This window comes from Bufo bufo, chromosome 6, assembly GCF_905171765.1.
Source record: "Bufo bufo chromosome 6, aBufBuf1.1, whole genome shotgun sequence".
Lineage (NCBI taxonomy): Eukaryota > Metazoa > Chordata > Amphibia > Anura > Bufonidae > Bufo > Bufo bufo.
The window spans coordinates 176,017,246-176,031,455 of NC_053394.1; the positions used below are offsets into that span (position 1 = coordinate 176,017,246).

The 14,210-nt window shown below is 42.6% G+C and overlaps 2 non-coding genes across 2 annotated transcripts; both read left to right on the plus strand.

Moving 5' to 3' along the window:
- Positions 1–5,834: 5,834 nt before the first annotated feature.
- Positions 5,835–6,030, plus strand: LOC121006551. The gene has a single exon (XR_005780332.1). It is a non-coding gene; the product is annotated as a U2 spliceosomal RNA (small nuclear RNA).
- A 6,921-nt stretch (positions 6,031–12,951) lies between these two features.
- On the plus strand, positions 12,952–13,151 carry LOC121006561. The gene has a single exon (XR_005780337.1). It is a non-coding gene; the product is annotated as a U2 spliceosomal RNA (small nuclear RNA).
- Positions 13,152–14,210: the final 1,059 nt, after the last annotated feature.

The window sequence follows — 14,210 nt, forward strand, 5'->3', positions numbered from 1 at the left end:
TAAATGAGTAAAGTTTGCCCAGTGTCTCCCTCTTGTGGATCCTTTGAACTGGATTACTTGGAGGTTAACAAGTAGTCCAGCACTTCCATGTATCAGCACCTGCCTTGTCTGGACAATGGACGGAACACTGCACGTGTCACAAGAGCCTTGTCAGGTCAAGAGGTCAAAGAGGTCAAGTAAGGTCAGGTTATTGGATGACATCACAAGGGCCCTGATGGAACACTCAACAATGGGGCCGTGACATCACAATCAACAATGCATACTTCCTTTTTTTTCTCACTACTACTTCTCCATTCACTCCTATACGTTTTCTGCTTGGCGTGCTATGGCAACAGGAATTGCGTGCGAATAAAAAAGGCGTGTGCAAAAGTGGCGGGTGGGGGTGGAGCTATGCAGATGGCGAACACAAAGAGGAGCATAATGCTGGTGACTTCTGAGCGTAGGACGCACCTTTTCCCTGGTTTGTGAGAGAGGAGAAGGAAGCCTCCCAGACTGTGTCTGGGGCTGGGGCCCATAGGCTGTTGCCTTGAGAAGTGCTTTGCAATGGCGATAAGCGGCCCCGTTGTCGAGGCCCCTTTTGGCTAAGATCAAGTGTGGTATCTGTTCTTATACTGTACAACTTGGTCTTGCCAGAGTGTTTCTGGGTACCCGATTCCTCGGCCTGGGAGGGGGGTGCAGGTTTATAGCCGGTACCTTACCTCCCTGCTGCTATTGGGGATAGGATTAGTCCCGGTGACTTCTGGACGGCGATCGACTTCAGGATGGGAGTGACTATTCGTTCTTTAGGGACCGGCGACTACCGGGTCAAAAATGGATTCCGAATTGACATCGCAGAGGAGAAGAGAGGAAAGTTTACCCTGGAATATCTTGTACATGAGGTGTTTAAATTTCTAAAAGTGAGTCGAGAAGATATTTTGTGCTTGCAAGACCCGAAAAAAGGAAGTTATACTCTAATTTTAACTAGTTCACCTGCTTGTCACAATTTACTTCTCTACCTGAAAGGCTATGAAAATGACCCTGTTTTGGACGGTGTAACATTTACTTTGTTATATAATGACGATGTTCCCTTAGTGATTTATTTGCATAACCCGTATGTGCCATTTGAAAATATTTGCCTATTCCTGAGACAATACTGTGAAGAGATACATTTTTCTCATAAAGTATTGAACTCGGAGCGCCTCTGGACCGGGAAGTACAAATTCTATGTCAGATTTAAAGCTGATGTTTCATGTGCAGGCGGTATGAGGTATCCTCCGATGAATTTCTCAATCGGAAGAGATAATGGCTATCTCTTCTTTCCCGGTAACCCGTTGTTCTGTCGAAGATGCAGAGTGTACGGGCATACGTTGGAAAGCTGTAGAGACCCTAAAGTAAGATGTACAAAGTGTAACAGAGAAGGTCATCTGTACAAGACTTGTACTTACTTGCCAGTGTGTAATGTATGTGGTCATGAGGGTCATGAGTTCAGAGAATGTGTGTTGAATGTGAAACACAAGCCAAAAGTGAAAACTTATGCTGAAGCAACAAGAGCAGAGGCTCCGGTCCCTGGGAGATACCAGAAGAATGTGGCTGGTGTTCCTCCTAAGGAAGGAGAAGGCGGAAAGGAGGATGTGGTGCAGGATGTGGCAGAGGAAGGAGAAGAAAATGAAGGGATGGACGTTTCTTTAGCTTTGGCTGAATTATCTGAGGAGGTGGCAGGTCTCCAGGGTGAAGGGGAATTGGAGGAGTCTTTATCCAAGACCCCGGGGTTTCCTTGGGATAATACCCAAACAGGAGATGTTGACGGTGATCAAGATACTTCTGATAAGGAAACAAGGGCTGCTGATGATGTTTTGGACATGTCCTTTAAAAGACCAAGGCTATCTCCTTTGAGTGAAGGAGAAAGTCCTAGAGAGGACAGGCGGTTTCCAAGTGCCGAAATACCCAATAATATGTCTTTTTTAGACGTTTCAAGTGTCGGAAGTTTCGGGTCCGACTTCCCCCTTCAAGGAGAGGAAGGCTGAAGAAAATGTGGGGTGTCGAAAATTATACCTTTAAAAAAATCCTATCATGGGGATCAAAGCTCTCTGTAATATCTTATCCTTGAATGTCCGCTTATTGAAATCAAAAGCGAGGAGAGCAACAATTTTTGATTTTTTAAAAAATAAAGTAGCGGATGTAATATGCTTACAAGAGTGTGGTATAAATGATGCTTTAAGTAAGGAGGAATGGATGTATGGCGAATCTGTATGGTCAGGGTCACATGAGAATAGAAATTCAGGTGTAGGGATACTGTTAAAGAATAAAAATATGAGTATTGATTCTTATACAATAGTGGAAACTGGGAGATGTGTGATGGCGGTTATAAAATATAAGAAATGGTCGTTTAGGGTTATAAATGTGTATGCATCGACAAAAAAAGATGAGCGTGTGAAATTGCTGGATAAATTGAAAGTCTTTTTGGTAGGGAGAATGGAGACAATACTGCTAGGAGATTTTAACTGCGCTCTAGAAGGTGGAAAAAAGGATGTATCTGGTAATATGTTGCTTAATCTAATGAAAGATTTTTCTTTTCTAGATGCATCTGAAAAAATGATGGGGAAGCCACCACCGTATACGTATAAATCCGAGGCAGGAAGTATAGTCTCTAGAATAGATTTTATCTTTTTATCCAAAAGTATTAAATGTGTTAAGTTCTGGCAGGAGGATGTGTTTTTCACAGATCATAGGAGTTTAAAGTGTTGTGTGGAAGGAGGGGTGGAAAATGTATATGGGAGAGGGTACTGGAAATTGAATGTTAGTCTGATGGATGATGAGAGAATAATGGAAGAGTTCAAAACGGAATATGTTAGATGGAAGAAGCGTAAGAATGATTTTGTGAATGTTTTAGAATGGTGGGACTGGGTTAAAAGTAAAATAAGAGTTTTTTTTAAGAGGTGGGGATGTAAGAAAGCAAGAATAATGAGAACGGAGTATAAAGAATTGAATATGAGGATTGAATGGTTGAAGAGGTTAAGAGGGCTAGGTGTAAGTGTTGAGGATTTATTGGTTAAAGCAAAAAAGGAACTGAAACAAATTATTGAGAGGAAAGGTAAAAATATTATTTTTCGGTCAAAAGTGAGAATGTTGGAAGAGAATGAGAAGTGTACGAGGTTTTTCTTTAAAAAGGTGTGTGGAAAAAAGGAAGATATGGATGAAATTATAAATGGAAAGGGGGAGTGTGTAAGTGGGAATGGGGTGATAAAAGAAGTAGAAGATTTTTATGTCAATTTATATTCAAAAAAATGGGTAGATAAAATTTAATGGAGGATGTGGTAAGATGTTTGGAAGGGAAATTAGGTAAGGATGATGTTGAGAGTTTGGGTGTGGATATGACTTCGGATGAGATAAAAAAGAGTGTATTTGAGGCAAAGAGGAATAAAACGCCAGGGAAAGACGGGATTCCTGTGGAATTATATATAAAGGCTTGGGAGTGGATAGGGGAGGATTTGAATGAAGTATGTAAATATATGTGGCAGGAAGGGGTGTTGTGTGAGTCAATGAAAGAAGGTGTGGTGGTTTTAATCTTTAAGAAAGGGAATAGGAAGAATGTGGAGAATTGGAGACCAATTACCTTACTGAATGCAGATTATAAGATTTAAAAAAAAATGTTTGGCGAACCGAATGCGGCAGTATGTTGGGAAGGTGATTGGTGAGGATCAGGTGTGTGCAATCCCAAAGAGGAGTATGACTGATAATTTGGTGTTGATAAGGGACGTGATTGAAGATTGTAAGAATAGAAAGCAGAAATGTATGGTGTTAACAGTGGACTTTGAGAAAGCGTTTGATCGAGTGTCGCATGAATATATGTTTAAAGTATTGAGTGGAATGGGATATCCTGAAACTTTTTTGAAATGTGTGAGGAGTTTGTATGATAATGTGTATAGTGAGGTTTTGGTGAATGGTTTTTTGAGTGGGAGAATAAATGTGAAGTCAGGAGTAAGGCAAGGTTGCCCGATGTCACCAGTACTATTTATAAGTGTGATTGAGGTATTGATGTGTTTGGTTAGGAAAGAAAAGATAATGAGAGGAATATTAATTCCAGGTAGTGGTGGTAAATATGTAAGTATTTTGGGGTATATGGATGATGTGGTGGTTATAAATGATAATTTGGCTGCGATGAGGAGAAGTAGTTTGATTTTGGATTTTTTTTGTGGAGCATCTGGGTTTAAAGTGAATTGGAGTAAATGTTCGTTTAAATGTTTTGGGGATAGACAAGTGGCTTTAGAGGGTGTGAAACGTGAGTCTGGTGCAATTAAAATTCTAGGTGTGTTATTTAATGATAATTTGAAAGGGGATGAAAGCTGGAATGAGTGTGGGGAGAAGATTGAAAGGAAGATCAATTTTTGGAGACTGCGTGAGCTAAGTTTAACTGGGAAAGTTCTGATTACAAAAACAGTAATCTTACCGGTGGTGTGGTTTGTTTTTGCAATTTTTCCACTTAATGTAATGAAAGTGAAAATGGTGGAGAAGTTGGTTTATACTTTCCTATGGGGTAGTAGAATGGAAAGATTGAAGAGAGAGCATGTTAATAAACTGAGAGAAAGAGGAGGATTGAATTTACCAAATTTTGAGTTGTTTTTAGGGTTGTCATATATTAAAAGTTTTGTGGTAATGAGTGAGAAAGGGAATAAGTGTGCGTATATGGTCAGATATATGGCAGGATGGATGATGTATGGAGGATAAGAGATGCAAGAGTGCCAGTAGCTTTCAAGTGTCCAGAATGGTATAAGATGATTGAAAAATTTATTAGGAAGCATGATTTGTTAGCGATTGAGAGGGATGTTTTTAAAAACAAGAGGATGGTTATGAATGTGATAAGTAAGAAAGAAATTGTTTGTGATATTATAGGTTTGAGATCAAATGAAACTGAAGAAGTATGGAAGAAATTTGCAGTTAAAGGAGCGTCTAATAGGCAAAAAGATATTGTATGGATGGGGTTACAAAATGTTTTGCCAGTAAGAGAGATTCAGAAAAAATGAGACCTGGTTAAAACGGAAATCTGTCCAAGAGAAGGGTGTGGATCAAATGAAAGCGTGAGACACTTGGTATGGGATTGTAAATATGCACAACAGATTTGGAAAGGAATGGGGGGTATGATTAAAGAATTGACGGGGGTTAAGTATATGAGCTGGAAAGTGGCAATGTTTGGTGTTGGTGCAAGTGGTAAGCAAAATGTGAGGGTATTGTGGTTGTTAATGGTATGTGTGTGGGAAAGTTTATGGGATGTGAGGAATATTTTGGTGTTCAAGAGAGAATTGGTGTCAGTGAAAGATTGTATGAAGCTGATAATAGCAAGAGTGTACTTAATATATTGTTGGGAAAGAGAATACGGTGGTGGTGTAGATAGTGAGGGTATATGGAAGCACAAAAAGTGGAGGTTCTTGATAAAATCTTGATGTATACATATAAAGTTTTGGAGGGGAAGTGAAAGTATAACATGAGCTATTGATACTTACCTGAGTGGTAAAAAAAAAAAAAAAAAATTACCTGGATGAGCAGGGAGATCGGGTGTACACCATGAAGAAAGTGGCTCCCAGTGGACAGCTGACCTCTTCAGCCCATCCAGCCCGCTTCTCTCCCGATGACAAGTATTCCTGACATCGCTTCTCCATCAAGAAGAGATTTGATCTCCTGCTCACCCAGCAGCCCGGCCGGTTTTATGAGGCGGGCCGTGCGGAGGAACGACAGCTGGACTTGGAATCTCTCAACTCCTTCTTACCACATTCACTCTTGTTGGACATTTGTGACTTTATCACTTAACATGGGAGGTGTTTTCTGAGTTTTGTATGAAATAAAGAAAAATAAATAAATAAATAAATTTAATAAATAAATCTGTTCTTATCAGTTTAATATCTGATACGTCCCCTATCTGGGGACCATATATTAAATGGATTTTTTGAACAGGGAGTTGGAAAAAGACTGATGGGTTAGTTAATTGGCTTATCACCTGAATGAAGTGTTTGGACCTCCACGCACCTTGGTTTTGCTTTGGGCCAGTTGTGCACACTTGGGATGCTGAGTGGTTCCTGTGAATTGACCATTTAGTACTTTTGTAGCAAGTTGGCTGGATGTAACCATTTAGCTTTTCCAGTGCTGTAATAATAAATGAGTAAAGTTTGCCCATGTCTCCCTCTTGTGGATCCTTTGAACTGGATTACTTGGAGGTTAACAAGTAGTCCAGCACTTCCCATGTATCAGCACCTGCCTTGTCTGGACAATGGACGGAACACTGCACGTGTCACAAGAGCCTTGTCAGGTCAAGAGGTCAAAGAGGTCAAGTAAGGTCAGGTCATTGGATGACATCACAAGGGCCCTGATGGAACACTCAACAATGGGGCCGTGACATCACAATCAACAATGCATACTTCCTTTTTTTTCTCACTACTACTTCTCCATTCACTCCTATATGTTTTTCTGCTTGGCGTGCTATGGCACCAGGAATTGCGTGCGAATAAAAAAGGCGTGTGCAAAAGTGGCGGGTGGGGGTGGAGATATGCAGATGGCGAACACAAAGAGGAGCATAATACAAAAAACAGAAAGTCAGTCCTGTGTCCCAACACGGACAATTACTTGCGCTGCTGCTGGTCCCGGAATAGTGTGGTAGGTCGCTCACACTCGTTTAGACAAATCACAGGGTTTTGGAACCGCGCTGCTAGAGACTATGTCTTCCGGTCAACAGTGGATAGCAAAAGGGTATTAGCCCCTCTCCTCGACACCCTTAGGGTCCGCTCCTGACCTCCTCCTCTGCAGGGTTAAAAGGAGATAGGCAGGATAGTGAAGCACCCTCTTGCAATCTTTTTTAAAAAGGTTTATTCTACTCACAAAAGTCGGTAGACAAAAGGCATAAAATATAAATCAGTCGTCACGTTCCTGCCCGACCCGGGTTTCGCTGCCTCGCTTCTTCAGGGGCGATAACTGCGCATGCTTGCAGTCAAGCCTTTTAAATAGCCCAGCTGATCTCATTACACAAGCCGGTGTAGTTCCGGACCATATCCCAAAATTCCAGGAACAACATTTACAATTAATACATAATAAAATCACAATCAGTGATCCTCTAATACAATCACATCTAAAACATGAGAGAGGATTTTCTCTCCCTATTACCAATTCATCTATACATATATACCCTTTCGGGTTACCGCCATTACATATATTCAATGCATATCTTCAGCGTCCTTACAGAAATCACTAATCCACATCATAACCGTACCATCTAATATCCTAAATAATATCAGCTTAAATTGCAGTATTGATAATACCGTCCCCTGGGCTCCGCCCACTCCTGGGACGTTGTACCTGTGTTCTCCACCCACTCTTGGAGTGTCATACGATGTTATCCACCCACTCCTGTAGCGTCAATCAGGTGTTCTCAACCCCGCCTCCACCCCCGACGTCCACGTCACGGGACACCACTGTCCAATGAAACAGTCAGGCCAACATGACGTCACTCAAAGGTCCTTAAGAGGCCAGGTAGAGAACAGCCGATCGACACCACCGGTGAGAACACTTTATAATATGCATGGTTAAAATTCAGCCCAATATTAATAATATCGTCCCCTGGGCTCCGCCCACTCCTGGGACGTTATTCCTTTGTTTTCCACTCACTCCTGGAGCGTCATTCAGGTGTTCTCCACCCACTCCCGTGGTGTCAATCAGGTGTTCTCGACCCCGCCTCCACCCCGACGTCCACATCACGAGACACTACTATCCAATGGAACCGTCAGGCCAACATGATGTCACTCAAGGTCCTAAAGAGGCCAGGTAGAGACCAGCCGATCGACTCCATCGGTGAGAACACTTTATAGTATACACGGTTTTAAATCAAATTCAATGTTCAGCCCACTGGGTTGTAGGGTCCCTAGCTGGTAGATCCACTCTACCTCTTTTCTGTTAATCTGTGCCAGCGAGTCCCCTCCACGCCAGTGCGGCTTAACAGTTTCCACACCAGCAAATTTTAAACCCTGCGGATTTTTTCCATGCATCAGTTTAAAATGTGCTGATACACTGTGGGTCATCAGGCCTTTCTTGATGTTCCGTAGATGTTCTTGTATCCTAACCTTCAGCTTCCTGACTGTCCTGCCCACGTACTGGAGCCCACAAGGGCACTCCAGTACGTATATGATGCCCTCATTTTCGCACGAGCAATTATTTCTTATGCGAAATTCAACCCCATTCTTTTTAGATACTATATGGTCAATGTTTCTCTGCCGCTCTTTTGAATTCCGATTCTTACAACCTGCACAAAATCCGCACCAGGTAAATTTTCCTCCTTCTTTTTTCACCTTTATATTCACTGGGGGAATGGCGCTATGTACGAGTTTTTCTCTAATACTAGCCGCTTTTTTGAAAATAAAAGAGGGATTCGCCGGTATTATTTTTCCTATTGTTGGGTCGTTTTTTAATACTCCCCAGTTCTTTTTCACCATTTTCTTGACATTATCGGACATGGAGCAAAACTTGGTCACAAATGAAAACCTATAATCCCTATCCACCTTTTCCACTTTTCCTTTCAGATGTTCCTTTCTTCCCCCTTTCTCTATCTCCACATTTTGTATGCACACGTCTAGATTGGCCTCATCATACCCTCTTTCCACAAATCTGTTTTTTAACACCCCACATTGTGTTCTATAGTCACTCACTTCTGTACAATTACGGGCCATCCTCTTGAACTGACCTTTCGGTATGTTCCTGAGCCACGGGCCGTAATGACAGCTCTTCATATCACTGTAGGAATTAACATCTGTTTCTTTAAAGTATGAACTTGTTAAAAAACGGCCATCTTCCATCCGGATACACAAGTCCAAAAAATTGACACTGGTATTACTGATCTCCCCCACAAATCGTAGGTTCCAATCATTAATGTTCAGCTGAGAGATAAAGGACTCGAGTCCCTCTTTCCCTCCTTCCCACACTAGGAGACAGTCATCGATATACCTCCTCCAGAAGGTCAATTTGCCCCCTGGGGTGTCTGCTCCTAGTGTGGGAAGGATGGAACTCTCCTCCCAAGCCCCCATAAAAATATTAGCAAAGCTGGGGGCGAATTTCGCCCCCATCGCCGTGCCAATGCACTGTACATAATGTGAGTCTTTAAACCAAAAATAATTATAATCGAGGCAATAGCTGAGACACTCCAAAATAAATTTTCCCTGATGGTCCCCTATTCTGGCATCATTTCTGATTCTGTTTTCTACCGCCTCCATTCCTAATTTCTTTGGAATAACTGTGTACAGGGATGCCACATCAATTGTGGCCATCCATGTATTCACAGTGGGGGGGTTTAAATCTTTAATGAGATTTAACACAGACCCAGTATCTTTCAGGTGTGAAGGGTTCTGCAGTACATACCCCTGCAGGTAAAAATCAATGTACTCCGTGATTCTGCACGTCAATGAGTTAAGCCCCGAAATAATCGGCCTCCCCGGGGGATCCACTGGATTTTTATGAACCTTGGGCAGGTGATATATCACCAGTACCAAGGGGAATGGAATGGTGAGATATTCATACTCTTTTTTATTTAATATTCCTTTCTTAAAACCCTCTGTTAATATGCCGTCAAGGATCCGTTTATACTCCTGGGTGGGGTTGTTTTTAAATTTTCTATAGGTTGTTGTGTCAGATACTAATCTCGCCATTTCGGCCTCATACTTTTCTTTATTCATTACAACCACCCCCCCCCCCCCCCTTTTTATCTGCCGGCTTAACAATTATATCCGGATTTCTTTCCAGATCTTTAAGAGCTTTTCTCTCTTTATAAGTGAGATTATGTGTCACCTTATCCATATCCATCTCCTCCAGCTCTTTTAATAGCCCAGTTTTAAATGCCTCCACACACTCATTATTTGGGTTTTTTGGGAAAAACTTCGATTTTTCTTTCATTTTTGTATGCAGAATCTCTTCATTTGTGTCTAACTGACTAGTTACCACTGCAGGGTTAGCACTCTGTGGTGCGGGGTTATTAATCCAATACTTGGCCATGTTTATTTCTCCGGATAAATTTGTGTATGTCCAGAAATGCCTCAAATTTGTTAATTTTCTGACTAGGTGCATATTTTAGGCCCTTACTTAGGACACTTATTTCTCCTTCTGTTAGGTTGTGACTGCTCAAATTGAAAATTCCTTTCAAATCTCCTTGCTCCTTTTTGTTTTTGGGCTTATTTTTCCCTTTTCCCCGTTTTCCTCTGTCAGGCTTCTTTTTTGTGGTGTCCTCATTATCTGTTCTCTTATTTCTCCTTCCCTCTGTACTCCTTTTATGCTCTGATGGGGAAAATTCTGTTCACCTTGTTGTTTAAAATTTGGTCTGTTTCCCTCACAGTTGTCCCTTTTTAGTTCTTCTCCATAACTATTACCTTCATAATGGGCCCCTTTTTCGGGATAGCTTGAATTGTAATTTTCATTATAGTTTTCTTGTGGTCTCCATTTTGATTTCCCTTTATATCCTCCCCCTTAGTACGGTTGTCTGTACGGTTGTCTGTATTGTTGTCCCCTATATCCATTATTCTGTCCATAATTTCCACTATATTGCCCTCCTCTATAGCCATAATTTTGACCCCAACCCCCCCCTGTTGGCCTCCACGGTTATGCTGATATACATGGGTCTGCTGATACCTGTTATCAAACCCTTTCCCAAACTGCGGCTCACATGTATATTCATTATCCCTATTTGGCTGATATGCACGCTCATGATTTCTGTAGTCATATCCATAATTGCGCTGCGGTATATATTCATTGGTTTGTTGGTTATAATTACTCTTAAAAACCTTTTGTTTCCCAACCCCATTCTCGGGTTTCCTAAAACATCCAATGTAGTTTCCTAAACTCGGATTACTACCACTGTATTTATCCACAGGTGCCGTATCTAACATAGTCTCCCCTATATTCTTTTGTTTGTTTTTCCATTTATATACCATATCTGTTTTATAGTCATTACAGATTTTCGCATATTTTTTCTGTTTCTTACTCCTTATTTCTTTTTCAGATTTTAACACAGATTCTTGACATTGTTTGCTACATTTCTCATATAATTCCTTATTTGCGCTTTTCATTGGTTTAATCTCTTCTTGCAATTCATCTATCGCCTTATTAATCTTCCTTAATTTGCTTTTTCTAACAATGATGATATACTGCATAACTTTCCATGCGCATTCATTCATAACTTTCTCCCAGCCCACTAGGTCATCCTCCTCCTCAGTAACTAAAGGGAGTTGCCATCTCAAACCCTCCGGGATCCTGCCTTCCATAAGGAATCGCTCCAAGGAGGCAATGTCCCAGGTGGTTCTGATTTCCCTAGTGAACTCCCTTTCCAATCTCACAAACAATGCTCGCATGTCGTCCGACCCTTTGTCAATCTCATTCGGAGTATCACAAAAGGCATCAATATTACATTTAAAGTTCGCTCTAAAATCAAAAATGTCCATGTTGTTAGCAAGACTTGACAACCTACTGATACAAGTAAAATACAAAAAACAGAAAGTCAGTCCTGTGTCCCAACACGGACAATTACTTGCGCTGCTGCTGGTCCCGAAATAGTGTGGTAGGTCGCTCACACTCGTTTAGACAAATCACAGGGCTTTGAAACCGCGCTGCTAGAGACTATGTCTCCCGGTCAACAGTGGATAGCAAAAGGGTATTAGCCCCTCTCCTCGACACCCTCAGGGTCCGCTCCTGACCTCCTCCTCTGCAGGGTTAAAAGGAGATAGGCAGGATAGTGAAGCACCCTCTTGCAATCTTTTTTAAAAAGGTTTATTCTACTCACAAAAGTCGGTAGACAAAAGGCATAAAATATAAATCAGTCGTCATGTTCCTGCCTGACCCGGGTTTCGCTGCCTCGCTTCTTCAGGGGCGATAACTGCGCATGCTTGCAGTCAAGCCTTTTAAATAGCCCAGCTGATCTCATTACACAAGCCGGTGTAGTTCCGGACCATATCCCAAAATTCCAGGAACAACATTTACAAATCATACATAATAAAATCACAATCAGTGATCCTCTAATACAATCACATCTAAAACATGAGAGAGGATTTTCTCTCCCTATTACCAATTTATCTATACATATATACCCTTTCGGGTTACCGCCATTACATATATTCAATGCATATCTTCAGCGTCCTTACAGAAATCACTAATCCACATCATAACCGTACCATCTAATATCCTAAATAATATCAGCTTAAATTGCAGTATTGATAATACCGTCCCCTGGGCTCCGCCCACTCCTGGGACGTTGTACCTGTGTTCTCCACCCACTCTTGGAGTGTCATACGATGTTATCCACCCACTCCTGTGGCGTCAATCAGGTGTTCTCAACCCCGCCTCCACCCCCGACGTCCACGTCACGGGACACCACTGTCCAATGAAACAGTCAGGCCAACATGACGTCACTCAAAGGTCCTTAAGAGGCCAGGTAGAGAACAGCCGATCGACACCACCGGTTTGTGAGAGAGGAGAAGGAAGCCTCCAGGACTGTGTCTGGGGCTGGGGCCCGTAGGCTGTTGCCTTGAGAAGTGCTTTGCAATGGCGATAAGCGGCCCCGTTGTCGAGGCCCCTTTTGGCTAAGATCAAGTGTAGTATCTGTTCTTATACTGTACGCGGCAGACATGTTCCTGCAGTATTACCTGGATGAGCAGGGAGATCGGGTGTACACCATGAAGAAAGTGGCTCCCAGTGGACAGCTGACCTCTTCAGCCCATCCAGCCCGCTTCTCTCCCGATGACAAGTATTCCCGACATCGCTTCTCCATCAAGAAGAGATTTGGTCTCCTGCTCACCCAGCAGCCCCGGCCGGTTTTATGAGGCGGGCCGTGCGGAGGAACGACAGCTGGACTTGGAATCTCTCAGCTCCTTCTTACCACATTCACTCTTGTTGGACATTTGTGACTTTATCACTTAACATGGGAGGTGTTTTCTGAGTTTTGTATGAAATAAAGAAAAATAAATAAATTAAATAAATAAATAAATCTGTTCTTATCAGTTTAATATCTGATACGTCCCCTATCTGGGGACCATATATTAAATGGATTTTTTGAACAGGGAGTTGGAAAAAGACTGATGGGTTAGTTAATTGGCTTATCACCTGAATGAAGTGTTTGGACCTCCACGCACCTTGGTTTTGCTTTGGGCCAGTTGTGCACACTTGGGATGCTGAGTTGTTCCTGTGAATTGACCATTTAGTACTTTTGTAGCAAGTTGGCTGGATGTAACCATTTAGCTTTTCCAGTGCTGTAATAATAAATGAGTAAAGTTTGCCCATGTCTCCCTCTTGTGGATCCTTTGAACTGGATTACTTGGAGGTTAACAAGTAGTCCAGCACTTCCTATGTATCAGCACCTGCCTTGTCTGGACAATGGACGGAACACTGCACGTGTCACAAGAGCCTTGTCAGGTCAAGAGGTCAAAGAGGTCAAGTAAGGTCAGGTCATTGGATGACATCACAAGGGCCCTGATGGAACACTCAACAATGGGGCCGTGACATCACAATCAACAATGCATACTTCCTTTTTTTTCTCACTACTACTTCTCCATTCACTCCTATACGTTTTTCTGCTTGGCGTGCTATGGCACCAGGAATTGCGTGCGAATAAAAAAGGCGTGTGCAAAAGTGGCGGGTGGGGGTGGAGATATGCAGATGGCGAACACAAAGAGGAGCATAATGCTGGTGACTTCTGAGCGTAGGACGCACGTTTTCCCTGGTTTGTGAGAGAGGAGAAGGAAGCCTCCCGGACTGTGTCTGGGGCCCGTAGGCTGTTGCCTTGAGAAGTGCTTTGCAATGGCGATAAGCGGCCCCGTTGTCGAGGCCCCTTTTGGCTAAGATCAAGTGTAGTATCGAGAGGTGCTGCCTTGGTCTTGGCCAGAGGTGCCCCGGGTACCCGGACCCTCGGCCTCAGGTGAGGGCTGTAGTTCATAGCTGCAGTCCGAGCCTGTGCTGCTATTGGGGGGACGGCTTAGTCCCGGGGCAACGAGAGGCGATCACCCCCCTCTGTCACCGCACATAGCTGCGGGGGGCAGTTTTGAAGGACCTGGAAAGAGATCGAGGAATTGAGATCTGGTTTGCAGTCTTTGAAGATGGATTTCAGAAAGAAGATGAACTGCTTGAGATTTGTCTGCAGGAAAGATCCGATCAGGACTTGGAAGGAATGCTTTGTCTTGGATTTGCTGAAGCAATATGGATGTATTGAGAAAAAGGACATCTTTTGT